Raw genomic sequence first — 20635 nt, 5'->3', positions numbered from 1 at the left:
TGTTGACATCTATGTCCCAGAGGAAAAACAGTAACATCACATCACAGAAGCCCACGCCTCACCGACAGACACGTGCTGTCTGCATCAACATTCCCAGCTCTTTTCCTTTCCAGGCTGCACCTGCCGGCCTGCCTGACAGCACATCTCCAGGCCTGTTCTCCCAGGTCTCCTTTGGTGGATTCTCTTGGGAACTGTCTCCTCTTGAGTCAGGTCATGTAGTCCACTCCCAGATTTGAAAGCCACAAATACCTGTTCTTTACCATTGTATTCCCAGGTGGTGCAGTGGGTAAAGAACCCTCCTGCCAATGCAGGAGATGTAAGAGACTCGGTTCGATCCCTGGGTTGGGAAGATCCCCTGGAGGAGCGCCTGACAACCCACTCCAGTATCCTTACCTGCAGAATCTGATGGACAGAGGAGCCTGGTGGGCTGCAGTCCATGGGGTCAGAAGGAGTCGGACACGACTGAGCGCACCACGCACAGTACACCAGTCTGTGGAATCAGCTACCATTGCCCTCTGGGCAGCAGGGACTCTGGGGGAAATCATGCTCTAGGCGAACATCATTTATTTCACTTTTAGCAGCTTTTATCTTTTGGCAGGGGGCTTGATCGCATTGTAGACATTTTTATAATCAGCATAAGCCTTCATTTACTTTTATTTGACCTGTGCTGCTTTAAAAGCACCGCATCACCACTGAGTATCCCTTGCTTAGTGACTGAGCTCTGTTCGTAGTTACAAAGGATCGACTTTGGGTGTGATGGTCCAGGGCCACAGAATGGCCCCTTTTGCGTGGTTAAACGTGCTGTCAGGCCAGTCAATCCACACACATTTACCAGGGCATCATCACAGGTCCGAAGGGTGCAGGGCTTCCTTACGGGGAGGAGCATCGCTACTTTCTCAGTAAGTTATCGGTTCTAACTAAATGCCTGACAGTGTCAGGTGAATAGATTCTGTGCATGCCAAGGCATAGTGCACTGCCTCCAAGAGAAAATAATAAAAATATGCATGTTATATGATTTTCACACTTCTAACTATTCTGTATTTTCAAAATTTTACTTATGTGAGTAATGTGTGTGTGTGTACATGTGTGTGTGTGTGTGTGTGTGTGTGTGCACGCTTGCCTACTCAGTTGCTAAGTTGTGTCTGACTCTTTCGCGACCCCATGGACTATAGCCCACCAGGCTCCTCTGTCCATGGGACTTTCCGGGCAAGAATAATGAAGTGGGTTGCCATTTCCTTCTCCAGAGAATCTTCTCAACCCAGGGACTGAACCCGCATCTCCTGCTCCTCCTGCATTGACAGGCAGATTCTTTGTCACTAATGCCCCCTGGAAGCCCTATGCAAGTAGTAACTGAACCATCTGTCGAATTTCAACTGGGGCTGTTCATTGTGCCCTAATGGATGACTGGGATCCTTCCCCACCTGTGAGCATGGTCCGTAGGGGAGAATGAGAACCTTCTTTTAATCACAGAACACCAGTCTGTTCCTTATAGACAAATAGAAACACAGGGGGCCTGATGCCCAGAAATAGCCTGTGAGGCCTGATTCTGAAGCAGGAACCATGAGACCCGAAACACAGCTAGACAGCACCTACTCACCCACACAGAGGTCAAGCCTGGGCACTTTTTCCTTTTCAGTTTGGAGTAAGGGTTAATCACATAATTTAGGAAGCACTTGGGAACAAAGTCCTGTGAATTCTCACAGTTACAGTTAATATTAAAAATTAACCTCACATGTGGTAAAAAGAACAGGAGAACTGAGAATGCTTTCAAGTTAAAAAAAAAAACCCTGTGATATTAATAACACAGAAGAAATTTATTTTTATTAACTCATGCTTCTAAAATTTCAACCAGTGTGATTCAGGCTCCCATCTTATCATACTGTGATGTTGTTCTGCCAAAAGTAACTCCGTATCGATATTTTAGAAATGCCGCAGGGCTTTTATGTAACTAGTTGCTATTTTACCTAAAAAAAAAAATAAATAATGCTTCCTGTTTTTACTTTTACTTATCTGGAATAAGTATCTATTGACATCGGCTGAAGTCGGTATAAAGATTTATTTACCCCAGTGCAAATATTGACCAATAGGGAGCCCGGCTTGGTGTTTATATTGAAGGACAATAAATTGTGATATTGACTGGGCTGGGGCATCGATATTTGCATTGTTGTAAACATTTAAAAAATCTCCATGAAATATTCTTCAGAAATCCTCTTGTCATCAGAGGAGCTGAGCTAGAGCTGTTTGGGGACGAGCTGTGTCTAGAAGCAAGCAGGTAACTTGAAAGAGCTATAAATTATTCTGGTTTCCATGTTTACACAAAGACACATTTTTTGTGGTGATGGATAATGGTGATTATTAGGAGCTTTCAGGTAACAACACCCACCCCCACCCCAAATAAAAGATTTTTGTCTAAAACACCTCCCTGTGCAGAAATAGTCTCCATGATCAGCTTACGTCTTAAAAAATCTCATGTCTTCCAAAGAATATCTGCTCCTAATGGGGTGAAACATTAATTCCAACTAGACTAATTCACGCCTGGGGATATTTAGACTCCACTGGCGTGAAGTTTTCCTTTGTGTTTACAGTGGAAAGAAGATGGTTTAAAACAAATCTGTAGGTAGGGGAGATAAGACGATTAATTGCCTACTTAGTCAATTGAACAAAATCTATACAAAATCTTATCAGTGCCTATGAATACCTGTGTGCTCCTGTAAGTTCTTAAGTACAAGTGGTGTGTGTGTGTATGTGTGTGTGTGTGTTAGACTAGTATGTATAACTTTTACCTAATTGCATACATGTGTGGTTGCATACTTTTGACAACATACCTTGACATTCTGGTATGGAATTGGAAGAAATGAGACATGGGCAGTTCCTACTAGAGAGGATACAAATACACTTTCTAGTTAATCCATGCTACCACATGTGTGCTCAGTCATGTCCAACTCTTTGCAACTCCATGGATGGGATTTCCCAGGCAAGAGTACTACAGTTGCCATTTCCTCCTCCAGGGGATCTCCCCAACTCAGGGATAGAACCCGCTTCTCCTGCATTGGCAGGCAGATCTTTACCACTGAGCCACCTGGGAAGCCCAGTTAATCCATAACTCCTAATTATTTCCAAGTTGGGAAAGCTGTAACCTCCCTTGACTAGCCCAGTAATCCTAGGTGAGTGACTCCAGCTAATGAGCCCCCTATTGGAGAAGCCGGGATTGAATGTCCCATCACAGGGTTTGAGGTCCAGTGTCTTTGTAAAGAAAGGCAGCTCCTACAGCACCCTGATCGAAGGAGATCAAAGAGTTTGGGAAGATGTCCCAAGTAGGATGCCTGTTAACGTGTGAGCGTGAATTTGGATGGAAAATTTGGAATATGAAGATACATGCATCATGGTTACATTCCTAGAGGATGTGAGATACAAAAAAGAAAAAAAAAATTCCTGTATACGCCTTGTGATGTCTAACTTTCTCCTCTAGGCAGCTCTCTCTGTTACAGAGCCCTATTCTCAGTCTCTCAGCTGTAACCCCAGTCCCTCCCGGCCCTCGGCCTCCCCAGCTCCAGGACTGCCCTCCTCCCCACGGCTGACTCCTTCCCTGCTGCCCATCAGGGGAAGGCAAGGTGTGTAGGGGCTGCAGGCTTTCCTCCAGGGCCCCAAGAGCCTGCCCTGAATGCCCAGCCACACAAATGCCACACTCATCTGACTCAGAGACACCAGGACCCAAGTACTCAGAAGTGTGAGCTCCTGGTTTTGCCACCTGGACATGCTGATGAAACGCAGCTTACAAATGGATGCAGGTTGGCTCCCCTGGGCAGCCGGAGGGGAGGGCAGAGTTTGGGGTGGGGCTACCCGACCCCCAGGACAGCAGGAGAAGCAAGTGAAGGATCAAGGTTCCCACCTGTGCTGTCCCCTCCAGCCTGCCTGCATCTTGGTCTTCCATCCTACCCCTTGCAGGACTGGACCCTGACTTCTGTCTGCTTCATGGTTTCCCCTGGGCATGAACTGGATGCTATCCTGGGTGGTCATGCCCCACAGCCCCCACCCTCCACTTTGTGATCCCAGGAACATCAGAAGGCACTGCTCTGGGACCCTCCTTCTATCTCTCTCTTCTCATCCTTTTGAGCCTTTTTATAAATTGCCATGTGAAAGTGAAGTTGCTTAGTCATGTCCAGCTCTTTGCGACCCCATGGACTGTAGCCTACGAGGTTCCTCCATCCATGGAATTTTCCAGGCAAGAGTGCTGGATTGGGTTGCCATTTCCTACATGTAAATTGCCATGAACATCTTTTAAAAAGTGGAACAAAGTCCCTCCGCTGGCTGAGTCTGTCCCTCTCCATCGCAGCCCTGAGCCAGCTGGTACCTCCCTGGCCCCGTCTCTCCTTCCTCCTCTCCAGGCTGTGACCTCACTTCCTGCTGCCAGATGCAGCCAGGTGTGGCCACCGCAACACCTGGCTGGCCTTGCTCTGTGATACAACATCACCCACCCTGCTCAGCTCTGCTGCTCCTTGAGCAGCACCCCCAGGGCTCCCCTGGGACCAAATTCACAAAACAAGTTTCGCTCCCGGGTCCAGTGGCCGCTCAGAAATGATTTATTCTTCACAGCACACTCCTTTCTCAGGAAGAAATGAATCTTCCTGTCTCTGCTCCAGCCCTGTTTGCTGCCAGTCCTCGAGCTGTCGGCCCCTGGCCCGGCCTTGACAGATGAGTCTCGCTGCACCGGGGTCTTTGCAATTCCAGGCACAGCCACCCTCTTGCAGATGGTCCTTTTGTGGATGCCCCTCCTCCAGCTTACCCTGCTGCATCCTGAGACCGGTGGAGCTGAACACAGCATGGGCCCCAGGTAGGCGGCGCTGGCGGATACCTGCAATCTCAGCATCGTCCCCTGCAAGGAGGACCCATTACCCCAACGGCTGACCCCAGAGGCTTGGCCACTGGCTAGCAATGGACCATTAATCAGTACCTTCACTGTGAGTGTCTGGGTTCTGTGAATTAATAGCTTCTCGTAGCTCTGCAGCATTCTACACTGTACAGAATATGTCCATATATTTAAAACATTTAAGCACATCTATAGAATGTAGGGTAGACATTCACACCCTCCCCTCTTGTTTCAGAGGGAACATAAGGGACTCTGCCCAGATAGCCCAGTGACAGTTCAGCTAAAGCAGCCAGGGGACTGACGGCGGGACACCCCTGTCTGTTGCAGCTGCTGCTCCGGAATCCATCACAGGAAAAGCAGTTTAAATGCCTGGTTGTTCTTTTCAAAAGGGGTTGTGTTTCTGGTCCTTTCTTGGACGAGGGTATTGTCTGAAGGGCTGGAAGATCAGAAGGAAGGAGGCATAGGAGTACCCCAGAAGCGCCTCCAAGGATGCCAAGAGGGAGAACACAGAATCACAGACCAACCCCCCCCCCCCCCCATCCTGCCGCTACCCCTGGCCCCTCAGTGGGCAGCTTGGTCCCACGTGCTCTTGTCTCTCTGCTGTGTGACTGCAGCTGGAACTTTTTGTGCTTCATCACCACGCCTGAAGAAACTCTGCACTCAAGGCTCTCTGCTGGGGGCACTGTCCCTGGGGTGTATTTGAGTATGTGAGGGCATGTTTGGTCCTCAGAATGACCGGAGGGTCTGATGGCACAGAGAGGAAGGGAGAGCCTCAAACACTGCACATCAGCACTGTGGTGGGGGGGGGGGGTGTCCAGCCACCACCCCTCAGCCCCCCGGACAGTGTCACCACCTGTGGACATGGCACATTTAGGAGGCCCTGCTGTTGGTCCCTGGACTCGCTGGGAACCTGGAGGACCATGCTTCTCTGCTTCTTCTCTGCGTCTGCCTGCTCATCCTTCCTTCGAGATGTTTTTCTTCTTGGGTGCTGTGAAGAAGCACCTTTTGAAATGACTTCCTTTTGAAATGACTCCACCATAGGAAACCTCTCCCTGATTTGCGAACAAAGACTTCCTCCTTTAAATTCTTCCTTGTGTGTGGGCACATTCGCTCAGTCACCTCTGACTCTTTGTGACCCCAGGGACTGTAGCCTGCCAGGTTCCTCTGTCCATAGGATTCTCCAGGCAAGAATACTGGAGTGGGTTGCCATTTCCTTCTCCAGGGGATCTTCCCGACCCAGGGATCAAAGCCGTGTCTACTGCATTGCAGGCAGATTCTTTACCACTGAGCCACCAGGGAAACCCAAGTTCCACTTTAGTGTGTATTTATTCTTCAAAATATTCTCTGGACCCCTCAGGCACTTGATAACAGAGACTATCCTGTCTAAGCCTCTTGGATTGTTCTTCAGAGTCAGATCTGTCTCCCCAGTTTTAAGCCCTGGAGGCAAGGCCAGTCTCCGTTCTGCTAGGTGTAGGGCCAAGTGATGTTCTCATGCACAAATAACATACAGTCACAGTGGTCATCATCAGAATCATGAGTTTTGGTAAGTGGAATATCCTAGGCTTTCCGAACACTTCGTTTTCATAACAGATAGAATGAATAATGCAAGAGACATGGAGCTCTCAGTTCAGAAGTTCTGTTTGGGGACATTTCTCCCGATGACTGGGAGGAGCCTTCTTTGATGTAGTGCTAGATGGCGTGTCAGGCCAGGTGTGTGTGCCACCCAGCAGAGGGAACCTCAGCCCGTGTATATGTCACACTGGGAGTGCATATGAGGTTGAAGTTCTCTGAGTTCCGGGGCGGGTGGGGGGGATCTGGTTTGTAAGAAAAAATGAAACACCAGAAAGGATTGAAAACAGGATCTGAGAAACTGAATGACCCCTAGAGAATATCATTATAGAAAGTCAAGTGCTAATGAATCAGGATCTTGGGATTCCATGAATGTTCCCCAACATGGAACATCTGAGAAATAGATTTACAGAGAAATAAATGGCAAGTTAAGTATTCTGCTAAATAAAGAAAGAAAATGTGCTAACATATATGCATGTGTGGGCATGCAGGCGAGTTTGTCTTAAGAACTGACAAATGTATGAGCTTACTATCTGGGGTCTGTGTATGCCCAGGAGCGTCGATATGAATAAAAAGAAAATGACAATGTTCTGGGGATGTCTTTGGAGTCTTATACATCTATTTTGAAAAATATTGAAGAAAAATGTGGGCAGTTTATCCAATAAACATTTCTGTGGTTGATGGGGATAATGTATGTCATCCCTGGAGACCAGACTGTTGAAATGTAAAATTTCAGTTACTTTATATGCTTTGTGGAGTATAATCTTCTTTTTTTGAGAAAACCATTAGCACTGTGTGTGTGCACAGAGCCTAGAATCAGTGTTTCTCTGGGAACTGAAGCAGACAGTTTCCCAACCAGTGGAGAGGGAGCTACCTGGGGAAGGACCCAAGATGGGGTGGAGAATGTGACCTTCAGTGGAATCCAGAACCAAGACTCCTAAGGTCAAGAGGGGTGTGAGCGTCTTAAGAATCCACAAGTTATTTGAAGGAATGTCAGGTTTCTCAGCGCATAGACCATCCAGATTTACTTAAAGGACAAGTCAATTTTAAGAAGCTGCAAAACTTGAGGACAGCCAAGATTCTGACATGCGATGAAGTTTGTTTGGCACCTATGTTATTCCACACACTTTGTGAGCTACTAAAGTTATCTGCACTTTGTAGTGTGCATGTCTGTGAGTTTTAACATATGCTCGGCTTCATGCACCCACCACCCCCAGAACTGGACATAGTACGTGACATGAATCATCTTGCCCTTTTGTAATCAAGCTCTTACCCTTCTCCCAACCTCTGCTGTTCAGATGACATGAATTCTGCTCATCTGTTTTCAAGTTCACTGACTCTTGACTCTTGTTGTTTTCATTCTACTGTTGAGCTTATCCAGTGAATATCTGAAATTCAGTTCTAAATATTTTCATTTTTCTATTGTTTATGGCTTCTCGATCTCTGTGGAAATTCTCTATTTTCATATTCCTTTTGAGAGTGCTACCTTTTATGTCATGGGACACAGTTATGCTAGCTGCTTTAAAGTCTTTGATCATTGTAACATCTAGGTCTTCTTTGGGTGGGCTTCTGTTAATGGTCTTTTCCCTAGTGAATTGTTTAGCTTTTCCTTGTTCTTTGTGTGATTATTAATGGATTGTATCCTGCCCATTTTGAATATTACGTTAGTAGACTCTCAATCTGGTTAAAATCCTTTGAGAATACCCTGGGAGGTAGAATCGACCCAGTCTTAGCAGTCAACTGGACCAGTTAGGTTCACACCACAGTCCTGGCCCGCCTGCTCCTGTGGCTCCAATGTTAGTTCTGATTTCAAAGTGTTGGCAGTCTCAGAAGATTGTTGTGCACTGGCCAGCCAGGATCCTGAGTGGAGGCATGAACCATAGTTTAGTTCTCGAAGCCCTTGGTATACTGTCCTGGGTGAGTTCCACACACGGTCAGTGGTGAGCCTGAGATTGCTCACAAGCTTCGTGTGAGCTCCCTTCTCTCTGAGATTTCCCCCCACAGGCTGGCTCCGTGGGTCCCCCTTCCTTGCCTGCAGGCTGGAAAGCAGAAGTCTTAGCTCCTGTGAATGTCCCTCACTTCTTGTAACGGCAAGTCAAACTGCAGGGCAAAGCGGGGAAAGAGAGGAGAAAACTATGGCTGAAATTCCTTCTGTTCTTCTGAACACAGTTCCCTTAGTACCCCAGGTCACAGAGAAGATCTTGGTTGTTTTTCTGTTTTGTCCTCAATTTTAGGTGGCCTCTGAGCCTGCTACCATTGCTCCTGGACTTTAGCCTTGGGACCAAGGTTTACCACAGGGCAAGGAGAGGGGAAAAAGAACAAAACCAATAACAAAACTAAAAAGTAATATCTCTCCATCTTGAAAGTTTTCCCTTTCCTTTTCTCAGACCAGAAAGCAAGGGCTTATCATGGTGTTTTTCTGTTAGCATCCTCTACGCAGTTTTAGATTCTGACTGCTCTGAGTCAAGCCAAGAAAGAGGAAGAAAAATATCAAGAAATTTACCACTATGGTGTTCTTCATACAAGTTTCGATTCTCCCCTTCATCTACCTTCTATTCTTTCCTTTTCAGAATCCTTGGGTTTTTTTTTTTTTAATGTTTCTTGTCTAGTTGTAAATGAGCAGGGGAGATCAGGTAAAGTGTGTTTGTGTGCATGTATGCTAAGTGGCTTCAGTCATGTCTGATTCTTGTGACCGCATGGACTATAGCCCACCAGGCTCCTCTGTCCATAGGATTCTCCAGGCGAGAATACTGGAGTGGGTTTCCATGCCCTATTCCAGATCCAGGGGATCTTCCCAATCCAGGAATCAAATCCAGTTTGATGTGATTCGAGTCTCTTAAGTCTCCTGCATTGGCAGACTGATTCTTCACCTCTAGTGCCACCTGGGAAGTCCCAGGTAAAGTGTGTTTACTCCCTCATAACTGGAACTGTGAATGCTGTCATTAGAATTGATGATACTGACAATAACTAATTAAATCAGTTTGGCTTTTTATTATCACCGTGCTTGTGTGAATTTAAACGATATCTAGGAACAGACATTCCCACCGCCCTGCCTTTGATAAACCATCGATGTAGGAAAATGGAAACTACGAATAATAGGAAATGGGGCTGCAGAGTCAGATATGTATGTCATACCCCTTAAATTATAGGGGAGGCACCAGGTTTAAAAAGATGGAGTCTAGAATTTCCATGGCAGAGCAAGGATACGAAAAAAGAATCAAATACACCTATAGCCTCCAGTGGACAGGACTGGTCTGTAGGGACATCCACTCCCCCAGACCCAGGATGTCAATGGTGGGAGGTGAATCTCCAAGAAAAGCAGAGGATGACAGAGATTGTGCAGAGCAGGTCCAGTGTGCAGATGGAAGGGTCTGAAAGAGTGTGGAGGTGAGGCGGAGGAAGTAGTCTAGGGAACGATGTGGCATGGGGACAACGGGGAACAGGAGACAACTGGAGAGGTCAGACACGTCCATCAGGAGACATGCCCGTCAGGGGCCAGGGGACTGCAGCTCACGGCCAAGTCCCATCTACCAAGTCCCATCACGGCCAAGTCCCATTTTCTGTGTGTCCCTCAAGAATGTCTTCCTATGTTTTTTAAATAGCTGAATGTCCATCAAAAGAAGAGGAATAGTTTGTGACGCAGTAAGATGCTGTGACATGAAAATGTTGTTGTGCATAATCCACTTTGGTGGGACCCACTCCTTCTGGCTCTTTCTCGTGGCTGCATTGGACGGACAGTGCCTGAGTTCAGAAGTCCCTGCACAGGCAGTATAACCTCACATATTTGGGAGGTCTCAAATATTTGCCACATGGTCAAAAAAAGTGTGCTGACCCTGTTCTAGAGGCTCAGTGATGAGGGCCTCACAGAGAAGGGAGGTTCCTTGGGCTGATGCTGGGGTCTTCAAGGCATCACAGGACACTCAGGTGAGGTCTGGGAGTCAGCTGTAGCCACAGGCTTCATACAAGCCTGGCTATGGCCAAGTCCTCCCACGGGGCTGGCAGTGGCTTTGAGCTTTGATGAGAACAGAGCAGTTGTGGGAGCGAGCTTCTGATTTACCTGAACTACTGATTGACTGTCTTCAACAGACAGCTTTCGTTCTCCCTGCTTTCTCTGTTTAACGTGTCATTTTATCATCTGCTTACGCTTCGTCTCTGTCTCTCTCTGCCCGCTTTCTTCACCAGTTGCTGACTTCACTGGTCGATTCACGAGCTCCGGTCCACTCCTCCCCTCCACCATGGAAGGTGCCAGCAGTCAGGTCTCAGATGTGGTAGTTAGTCTGCTGAAGAAGAGAATTAGAACAGAAATAAAGAATAACTTGTTTTCCCTCAGTTACCGTTGTTAGATTTTTCACTTCAAGGACCAATGTCATCAAACAAAAGTATTCCTCTATCCCATGTCTTGGGGTTGTGGGAGAGGAAAAGAGTGACTAGGTTGGAAGGGAACCAGGGGGCTGGGAGTTAACACCATCTAAGCAGAGCAGCTGCAGAGAGGCAGAGAGGGGAAGAACTCAGCGCCCTCAGGGCAAGCAGAGCTCAGGGCTCCAGAGAAGGAAGGGGCCAGGGAGGTCACATGCATCTCTGTGCACTGTAGGTGTCAACCCCCTTAAAGCAGGTGCTGAGGTTTTTCAGGGAGGTTTTGATGCTCCATCATGGTTTTGCCCTATTAGGTCAAGTTCAAGTTCAAGTCCTTGCTTGTGTCCACATCCCTGTTGCCAGCTTCCATTCCTTGCCTAGAGCTCTTATCAGAGCGCCTGTTAGTGTTTCTGCTGCGGAGGCTGCCGGTGCCTCTGCAGAGGCCTGTTTTGTGTGGACGGCAGCACTTTTTCCCTGCCTGCCCATTCCAGGAAGGTAGAGAGCCTAATCACGTTCCCTGCAATCATTCCACTGCTAATTGCATATAGACAGAGCTGAATCACCAAGCTGATTCCACTCGGGAAAAAATGCAACCCAATTGATGATGCCATAAGAAGACTCTCTGAGACACTTCTGATTAGACACTTCTGAAACCTGCTGCATCCTAACTCATTCGGAGGAAGCAGGGGCCTGAGCTACAAGAGCTTTTAATGAGGGGTATTTGTGGAGATGGACAAACCAAGCTCTTTTCTTATTCACTCCAGGTCTCGCTTGATGAAGGCTTTTTAGTTCCCCCTTAGGAAATGTGCAATAAAATTATTTAACCTTAGGAGATTAGGACACATCAAGGACACTTTTATGTGTCCAGTTCTGTATCAAAAGAAATATTAAACTTAAAAGATCTCTGCTGGTTTCTTAAAAGTCACTAAAGAAGGTTTGAATAGTTCATTACAAGAGCCAGACTAGTCACCAGAATTATAGTCAGTTACTTCATTCATTCAGTCTTGACCATATGATCATTTGGTGACTTCTGTGTGTTCAATGCTGCCATACATATTGAGGCTAAGGATAAATAAAATCCCCTTCTGTCTTATAAATTCGAGTGGGGTAAACACAGGCAATTATATAACAATGCACTGTGATTGGTGCAACACTAGAGGCAAATAAATAAATAAATAAACTGTAGAGAGGAGGTAAGGAATTTTGATTGCAAGAAAGGGTTCCCAAAGGAGTGATATCTAAGATGGTTTTGAAGGCAAAAAGGAAGAGGATGCAAAGCACAGGTAAACAGCTCAGTCTGTAGGAACTTCATGGTGCATTAGTGGGTGGGGGGAGAAAGGAGCTGGGAACAGAATCTAAAGACATGGATGAGAGCCAGCTCAGAAAGGAGTGGAGCAGGACAAGGTGCTAAGGATGGGGGAGGTGAGGTTTGTTTTGTTTTGGTTTTGCGATCGTTTGGGGACCAATACTAAATATAATAACCTGGAGGAATGGGTAACAGTGGAGAAGGGATTGTAATAATCCAGAGTAGGTAACTGGCATTGAGTTAACACAGTTAACAGTGTGCGAGAAAGAAGAAAATAGATTTGAAAACTATAAAGGGGGTAAAAACAACTAGATTTGTTGATGGAAGGGAGGGACTGAGTGAAAAAGTAGGAATTAAATGTGACTCTATTTTATCCTGGGAGAATGGGGAAGAAGCGCCATCACCAGCAGAAATTAGCAGACGCAGGGTAAGTGCAGGTTTGAGGGGTGAATGATGGTTCAACCCGGGGTGTCTGGGAGACACATGAGGGGTGTTATCCTGGCAGTTCCAGGAACAAAGGTCAGCAGATTGTCCTGGGATGCTGACATGGACATGGAAATTGGGAGTAGAACTGGTTATTTAAACTGTAGACACGGGATTCAGAGTATAGATTGATCAAGGGGAGGAGATAGAGGAGAGCTAAGGAGGGGACTTTATAAGATGCCATCAAATTGCCAAATTGCTCCTAGAATCTGTTCTTTCTGACTCTTTTAGATCCTTCTGTGAAGAATCTAAAAAGAATTTGCTCAATTTCTCTCATACAATTCTCAGACCCAACCTAGGAAGGAGGAATAAAAGCATTTCCACATGTCACTAACAAGGGAACTGGGGCTCAGCAGTGTACTCAAGGCTGTGTAATTCCTAAAAGAAAGAGCCATGATGAGGGCTCAGAAGCACCGAGTTTGTCCTGACAAATCATAGTTGTCTTGTTTTCTTACATTGTGCTCCATCCGCACGCAGGTGTGCATGCCTATGTTTAGATTTTGTGTGAGATGAAGAGAGATGGAAGGAAACCTTAGCAGTGGAACCTGTGAAAGAGTAAATAAGCTCCTCTTTTTCCTCCACCTCTCTTCACTTCTATGTGATGGGATTGAAGGCCCACCTGTGTGTGGAGTTCCACTCGGAGCCGAGGAGGGAGGCGGTCCCAGACAGCCAGGCAGGATGTGCCTGCATCTCAGCCAGTGATTCAGTAGCAGGTAGATTTGGTGGTGGGTAGATTTTGAGAACTATTTGCAAAGATGATTATGTTATGTTATATGTTCAAAAGTGATAGTGAAAGTCGCTCAGTCATGTCCAACTCTTTGCGACCCCATGGGCCACATAGTCCGTGGAATTCTTCAGGCCAGAATACTGGAGTGGGTAGCTGATTCCTTTCCAGGGGATCTTCCCAACCCAGGGATTAAACCCAGGTCTTCTGCATTGCAGGCAGCTTCTTTACCAGCTGAGCCACCAAGGAAGCCCAAGAATACTGGCGTGGGTAGCCTACCCCTTCTCCAGTGGATCTTCCCGACCTAGGAATTGAATTGGGGTCTCCTGCATAGCAGGTGGATTCTTTACCAGCTGAGCTACAAAGTGAAAGTGAAAGTGAAGTCTCTTAGATGTGTCCAACTCTTTTGTGACCCTGTGGACTGTAGCCTACCAAGCTCCTCTGTCCATGGGATTCTCCAGGCAAGAATACTGGAGTGGGTTGCCATTTCCTTCTCCAGGGGATCTTCCTGACCCAGGGATCAAACCTGGGTTTCCGGCATTGGAGGCAGACGCTTTAACCTCTGAGCCCCCAGGGAAGCCCCAGGGAAGCCCCAGGGAAGCCCTAAATATGTTCAAAGCCTATAATCAAATCTAGTGTAAACAAAGATTTTCACCATGCCTCTCTTTCTCACTGGACCCAAATAATCCTACATCCTCAGGCTTCCTCTTACCCTTGTGGGTAGCCTGTGTCCCCATCTCCTCCCTGGGCCAACCAGAAGTGCAGGCTGGCATTTCCAGCTCCAGCATTGATGACCCTTGCAGCTTCCTCTCAGGATCTGATCTGAATTTATTCACTGGATTATTTTAACTATAAATCTGATCCCATCCCAGCTTTCTTCTCTCTCCCTTCCCCCAGGAGGGATGTTTTCACAGCCTGTTTGCTTGGTACATCACCAGTGCTCCCTCCGTGTCCAGCAGGCCTCTCATTGGCCTCCAGTGGTCGTGGGTCTCAGGGAAGGAACAGAACCCTGCCCACTACACTTCTTTCCTCCTAAGTCTGGGTGGGAGGAGAACTCCTCTTGTTTAGTGAACAAAGCACTGCTCAGATCTGCATGCCTGTTCTTCAAAAGGATGATTTATAAGTTACTTCACTTTCCATCCTCTACAAAATATTTAACATATACACAAGGCTGTGCTTTACTCCTAGAGTTATTCCTTCTTCCAATCATCAGTTATATTTTAAGAAGTTTTTTCATTTTTCTTTCTAAGACTGGAGGCTGATAGAGACTTGGTTTTGTGCAGTCACTGTTAGATGAACCACAGGACCACAGAGGGGTCAATATGAATCTTTCTGGGTTCTATACTCCTTTTAGACCTCTTTTCAGAAAGAAATAGAATCTTTTGTATAAAACACACACACACACACACACACACACACACACAGAGGCATACGTGCATGATGTCATTTCCGTAGCTTCAGAAACCCGTAGGGTTGGAGTTCTAGTTTTCAGATAAAAAACCCTGCTCTTAATCCAGAAATCGTCTTCATGGCTAAACACAGACAGCCCTGCTTTCCCAAGGCAACTCAGGACGAGGTGGCTGCAGTGACCCCCTGCAAGTGGACTTCTGACCATTTGTGTGCATAATAGAGCCTGGAACCTTAACCCATTAAGAATCTTAAAAAAAAATCCATTAAATTAATCTGGACAAGGATTTTCAAAGCAACTTCACATCCCACAGCCCTCATTCCTGGTTTATATCTCTAGGGATTTAGAAAAAGAGAAAGCAAACAGCCGACGTTCGAGGTAATATGACACTGCGGAGTTCTATATTTATCCCCTATCAATGTCTTTCAGATCAAATTGGCTGAGTTTACAAATCAAAAGCTGATTCCTTCACTTATTTTTTTAATTTTTTTTTTTAGCAGCCATCAGCTGCACCATTACAAACATCCAGGTTCCAGACATCAAGCTGCAAACTCTAAACCTCCAGCTGTGCATTTTCTGACTTTGAAACCATCCCCCGTAATAGACGGTCTACATGCAAACCTGAGCTGGGGTTCCTTGTGAAAAGGCAGGCAGCAGAGGGGCACACAACTCCAAGAGCCCAACCGGTTGCTGGAGCCGGGTCTGCAAAAACAGCTTGTTGTTAAAGGAAGGGATGGGCCTCAGAGATATATGGGACCTGGTGTGGTAGAGTGCGAAGGGATCACTTTCATATAATTGTGTTTTGTTTGCAGCTCCTTCTCAATACAAATGTAAAGATGATTCCCAGAAAGTGTCCTGCTTTAAAAATTAAGGGAATTCCCTTTTCTTTTTATATATCCATAAAATATATTTCATGTATGCATATTCATATATTTTGATAAACATACATTTGGTTTCAACTGTCACATGAGTTCTTAATATATGTTTTGCTGTTACCTTTATCTCTAGATAGGTAGGTATGCAGATAGATTGATAGATATATAGATGATAGATATGTATTAGAAGGATGGTACATAGATAAGTAGATAGATCAATAGGTTGAGAGATAGTCTTGCAATTTACAGTTGAATCAGTTTATGAAAATTTAATTGGATTTCTGATTACTGCTTTATGATTGAATCAGTTTAAGAGGTTAATTTGAAGGTTTGGGGGATTCTGTCATCTGAGTGGGGATGCTGTGGGAAATGAGATGTTTCCAGGTCTAAGAGAAGTCCACCGGCAGTAGTGACGACTCTAGCCTGGCAGGCAGGCATGGGCAGGGACTGCAGCTCCTTCTCCCCAGCAACCAATGCGGGTTTGTTTAGGGAGGGTTCCTCTCCTGTAATGGGAACCAGAGACTCCGGAAAACTCATCCCACCCCACTCCCCAGCACTGGCCCCTGTGTTTGATGCATAACATTCTCATCAGCAGTTTGAAGTTATACCTCAGCGCAAGAGCAGGAAAAATCCAGAACTTTTCCCTGAAGAGATCTTTGACATTCACACACGCATTCTTAGAGAGATTGTTAGACTCTCCATTCTACCAGCCAAGCTATCTGCATCCAAAGGAAAGGTCAAGAAAAATACATGCGTGTGTATATGTGTGTGTGTGTGTGTGTGTGTGTGTGTGTGTGTGTGTGTGTGTGCGTGCGAGCGCACATGCGCATGCTCAGTCATGTCTGACTCTTTGTGACCCCAAGGACTGAGCCCCACCAGGTGCCTCTGTCCCTGGGATTTTCCAGGCAAGAGTACTGAAGTGGGTTGCCATTTCCTCCTGCAGGGGATCTTTCCAACCCAGGAAGATTGAACCCATGTCTCCTGGGTCTCCTGTACTAGCAGGCAGGTTCTTTACCACTGAGCCACCTCGGAAGCCTCTAATGTGTGTGTGTGTGTGTGTGTGTGTATTCATATGTTGGTGGGGCGGGGGCGCTTCCCAGGTGGCTATGTTAGTTCTCCAACATGGTAATTGCCAGTGCAGGAGATGTAAGAGATGGGGGTTTGATCCCTAGGTTGGGAAAATGACCTGGAGAAGGAAATGGCAACCCACTCCAGTGTTCTTGCCTGGAGAATCCCATGGACAGAGGAGCCTGGCAGGCTACAGTCCATAGGGTGGAAAAGAGTGAGACACGCCTGAAGTGACTTAGCATGCATCTACATGTATATATGTGTGTTCTTGTATTCTTACCTGTGAAATTAGAGATATTTCTCAAGCCCCCAGTTGGTCTCACATGGGCTATACAACTGCACCTGCCTTCTTAGAAGAAAGGATCCCCAGGAATTGTAACCCTTGTAAATCAATCAATCAAGACTTTGATTATCTAAATCAAAATCTCCTAATTTAAGAGAACAGAGTAGAACTTTCTAGTCTCAGGATCTGTGGTAAATCGTTTGTAAAGTTATTATGATTCAGTCCCCCTGGAAAAGCAGGGATCTGATTATTCTTTCATTTTCACATTGAGATGCTCCTATATCAAGGATCTGGAGTACTATAGTATGCTCATATCAGTTGTGGGTCAGTAAGGATAATCATGAGAGCTGCCGGTTGTTCAGAGGTTACCGTGTACTGAGTACTTTACTATACTTATTGAATACTCACAACCACCCTCTACGTTGGTGTCATTTTCCCATTTTAAAGAAGAATAATCAGAAGAATGCAGAGTGAGCCATCAGCTAGGATGACTGCGGGGGCCAATGTGCAGACATGGAAACTCACCCCTGCCCACAGTGCGGCTGAAGGCCAGTGGGGCTAAGAGCTGAGATCAACACTTCAACCATTTTGCTCCAGCTGAATACCAGTCCTTCGGAAGCTCTCCTGTGTCAATTGCTTAGCAGTAACAAACATTGTATTAATATTTAGAAATGACTTTTGACACTGGTCATCTCGCCCTGTCACAGCAGAAGTGGCTTTTGTCTGGAGCCCACGAGCCCCCAGCCTGATCCCACAGCCCCAGGATTCCCCCAGAACCAGGTTAAGATCGCCCTGAGGGCCCATCTCCATGCCGAGAAACCCCGGCTTTACCTCTTGTTAGTTCTCGGAGGCCCCCTCCATGCAGCCCCCACCACTGCCTCTTCAGGCTGAGGTGGAGTGAGCGTCTGCTATAAGGGTTTTTGGCTGGGGCTCCCAGGCTTCTCTGAGTTCTCGGCAGGAGTGGTGGAAGGGGATGAGGAGGGCTTCCTTGCTCCATCGGCAGCTGCTGACTCTGGATCTCACAACACCCTCACCCACCTCTAATGTCTTCCCTGAGCACATCTTCTCTAGTTCCGCCCTCACCACTTCCTCCCTCAAACCTCAAACAAGTCCTCTGGCTTTCGAGGGCTGCTGTTGAAGATACTAACCATGCTTCTATCACCATGTGTTTGTGGACCAGACCTCCCAGCACCTGAGCAAAACCATGGCTTCCTCCATCAAAGCACAAAACTTCCAGCACTGCTCAGCTCAAACTCAAGACGCCTTGGAGGGACACCCTCTTACCAGTGCCCAGCTCTCCCCAAAGCTCAGTCTGCATTGAACAGAAACTTCCTGATGCAAATCAAAAGGGAGGAGGGAACCAGAGTCTAGAGGACTAGTTTAGGACTAGATGAATCTTCCCTGGTGGGCTTTCCCTGGTGGCTCAGCTGGTGAAGAATCTGCCTGCAGGAGACCTGGGATCAATCCCTGGGTTGGGAAGATCCCCTTGAGAAGGGAACGGCTACCTACTCCAGTATTCTGGCCTGGAGAATTCCAGGTACTGTGTAGTCCATGGGGTCGCAAACAGTCAGACACGACTGAGTGATTTTCACTTTCAGACAAACCTAGAAGATGAATCTAGGACTAGACAAGTCTAAGACTAGACTAGTCACAGACTTTGAAATAATTTTTTAAACGATTCCAAATTTGGAATTCTAGAATTCTGTACTCGTTTTTTCTCTTAGTTTCTGAGGTCCAGTGATTTTTTTTTTATTTCAACTCCTATTTATGCCATAAAAATATTAAGCAAGGAGACAGCTGTGCCTTCTCCTCTCCAATAGCTACAGCTGTTCTCCTTGACAAGTGTTTCTCGGGTGAGATAAAAATGATAACCATGGCTATTATTATTTTCAGTTATACAGATTTCAAAGCCCAATCTATGAACTCAGAAACTTGGGGTTTCTTTTCCAAAGGAGTGTTACTTACACAGGGCAGTTTTCATCCTTCCATGGCTTATAAACTTCTGAGCTTAAGTCCTCCGAAGAGTATGAAGCTTCTCTGGAGCTTCAGGAAATGAAATTATCATGTTTCCAATTTGCTTCCTTCCCCTCCTTGGATTGTCAGAGTCCACTTAATGAAATAGTTCTGTTCCTGAAAAGTTGGTTGCAAAACAAATTCTGTTAGATAAATCACATTTCCTCATTGATCTCCATTTTTAAATTAAGGATGCATCCCCCAAGGAAATAATCAGCCCCAAGATTAAATATAAATTATACTAAACACTCGATAAAACTTTTAAAATCACATATTTAAGAAAGGCTATTGTTAGAACACTAGTGGTGATGATATTTTTTAAAGTCAGGAAATACAAATATTTTGTCAGGAATAATTACCAAAGGTGGTGCTGTTTGGGAACAGAGTGAATGGATAAGGACGATATGATCCATATATACACTGGAATATTGTTCAGCTATAAAAAAGGAGCAAAATTGAGTCATTTGTAGAGATGTGGATGGACCCAGATCCCGCTATACAGAGTGAAGTCAGTCAGAAAGAAAAAAGCAGGTATGTATATTAACGCATATAGATGGAAACTAGAAAAATGGTGCGGATGAACCTACTTTTAGGATAGAAATAGGAACGCGAATGTTGAGAGCAGACTTATAGACAGTGGGGGGAGGGGAGGGTTGGAGGGGTTGGGAAGGGAAAGTAGTGTTGACACATGCCCACTGCCGTGTGTAAAATAAACAGCTAGTGGAAGGCTGGCGTACACCTCAGGGAGCTCAGCACGCGGCTCTGTGACAACCTCGAGGGGCGGGGAAGGAGAAGGGTGGGCGGGAGGCCCCAGAGGGAGAGGATGCGTGTGCACTTAAAGCTGACCCCTGGGTCAGGAGGATCCCCTGGTGAAGGGGTAAGCTATCCACTCCAGTATTCCTGGGCTTCTCTGGTGGCTTAGATGGTGAAGAATCCACCACCTGTGATGTGGGAGACCCAGGTTCCATCCCTGGGTTGGGAAGATTCCCTGGAGGAGGGCATGGCAACCCGCTCTAGCGCTCTTGCCTGGAGAATCCCCATGGACAGAGGAGCCTGGTGGGCTACGGTCCATGGGGTCGCAAAGTGTCGGACAGGACTGCGCCACGAGGCACAGAACAGCATAGCTGATTCACGTGTGTACAGCGGAAACCGATGCAGCATCATAAAACAATTATTCTCCAATTAAAATAAAATTAATAGCATAGAAGCAATAAATAAAAAGAAAAAAGAGGTTGACAAGCTTCCAATTATGTAAACTACATCCTGAGTGCCTTGAAAGCCAGAAATGCCCAAGACATGGCCCCTGCTGTTAAAGAGCTTCAATTACATGGAAAATAAAACCAGTGAACAAGGCATAAAACCACCCTTAGAAAACACTCACAGCTGCGGGATTAATAGGTGTGGGGGCATCCTGTGGCCCAGTGTACTGCCTCTGTCCACACATGTGATCCTGGACTCCTTTAAGCTTCAGCTTCCCACATAACAAAATACAGGACTGACCTAAATCCCTAATTCCCAACGTTGAGTATACATGAGAATTTTTAAAACTCCTCATCCCAGGAGATTCTGATTCCGTAGGTATGACTGGCAACTAAAATTCTCTATTCAAACAATGATTCTATATAGTTCTACTGACATCAGCCTCTGTCCTGCCTCTGTGGATCTGTTTTCTTTTTGCCTTTCTTC

General features: G+C 46.2%; 1 protein-coding gene and 1 long non-coding RNA gene across 8 annotated transcripts in view; one reads left to right on the top strand and one right to left on the bottom strand.

Moving 5' to 3' along the window:
* NTM (neurotrimin) overlaps nucleotides 1-20635 on the top strand; it is a 944459-nt gene that overhangs the window by 884400 nt on the left and 39424 nt on the right. The gene's annotated exons all lie outside the window — the stretch shown is intronic.
* On the bottom strand, nucleotides 9425-19573 carry LOC110127789 (uncharacterized). The gene is made up of 3 exons (XR_002310936.2): nucleotides 19309-19573; nucleotides 18902-19066; nucleotides 9425-10716 (listed from the first exon to the last, which is right to left on the bottom strand). It is a non-coding gene; the product is annotated as an uncharacterized lncRNA (long non-coding RNA).

The sequence above is a fragment of the Odocoileus virginianus genome, chromosome 28, assembly GCF_023699985.2.
Source record: "Odocoileus virginianus isolate 20LAN1187 ecotype Illinois chromosome 28, Ovbor_1.2, whole genome shotgun sequence".
Taxonomy (NCBI): Eukaryota; Metazoa; Chordata; class Mammalia; order Artiodactyla; family Cervidae; genus Odocoileus; species Odocoileus virginianus.
The sequence above is the reverse complement of the archived record's forward strand: the minus strand, read 5'-3'. Positions and strand labels throughout refer to the sequence as shown.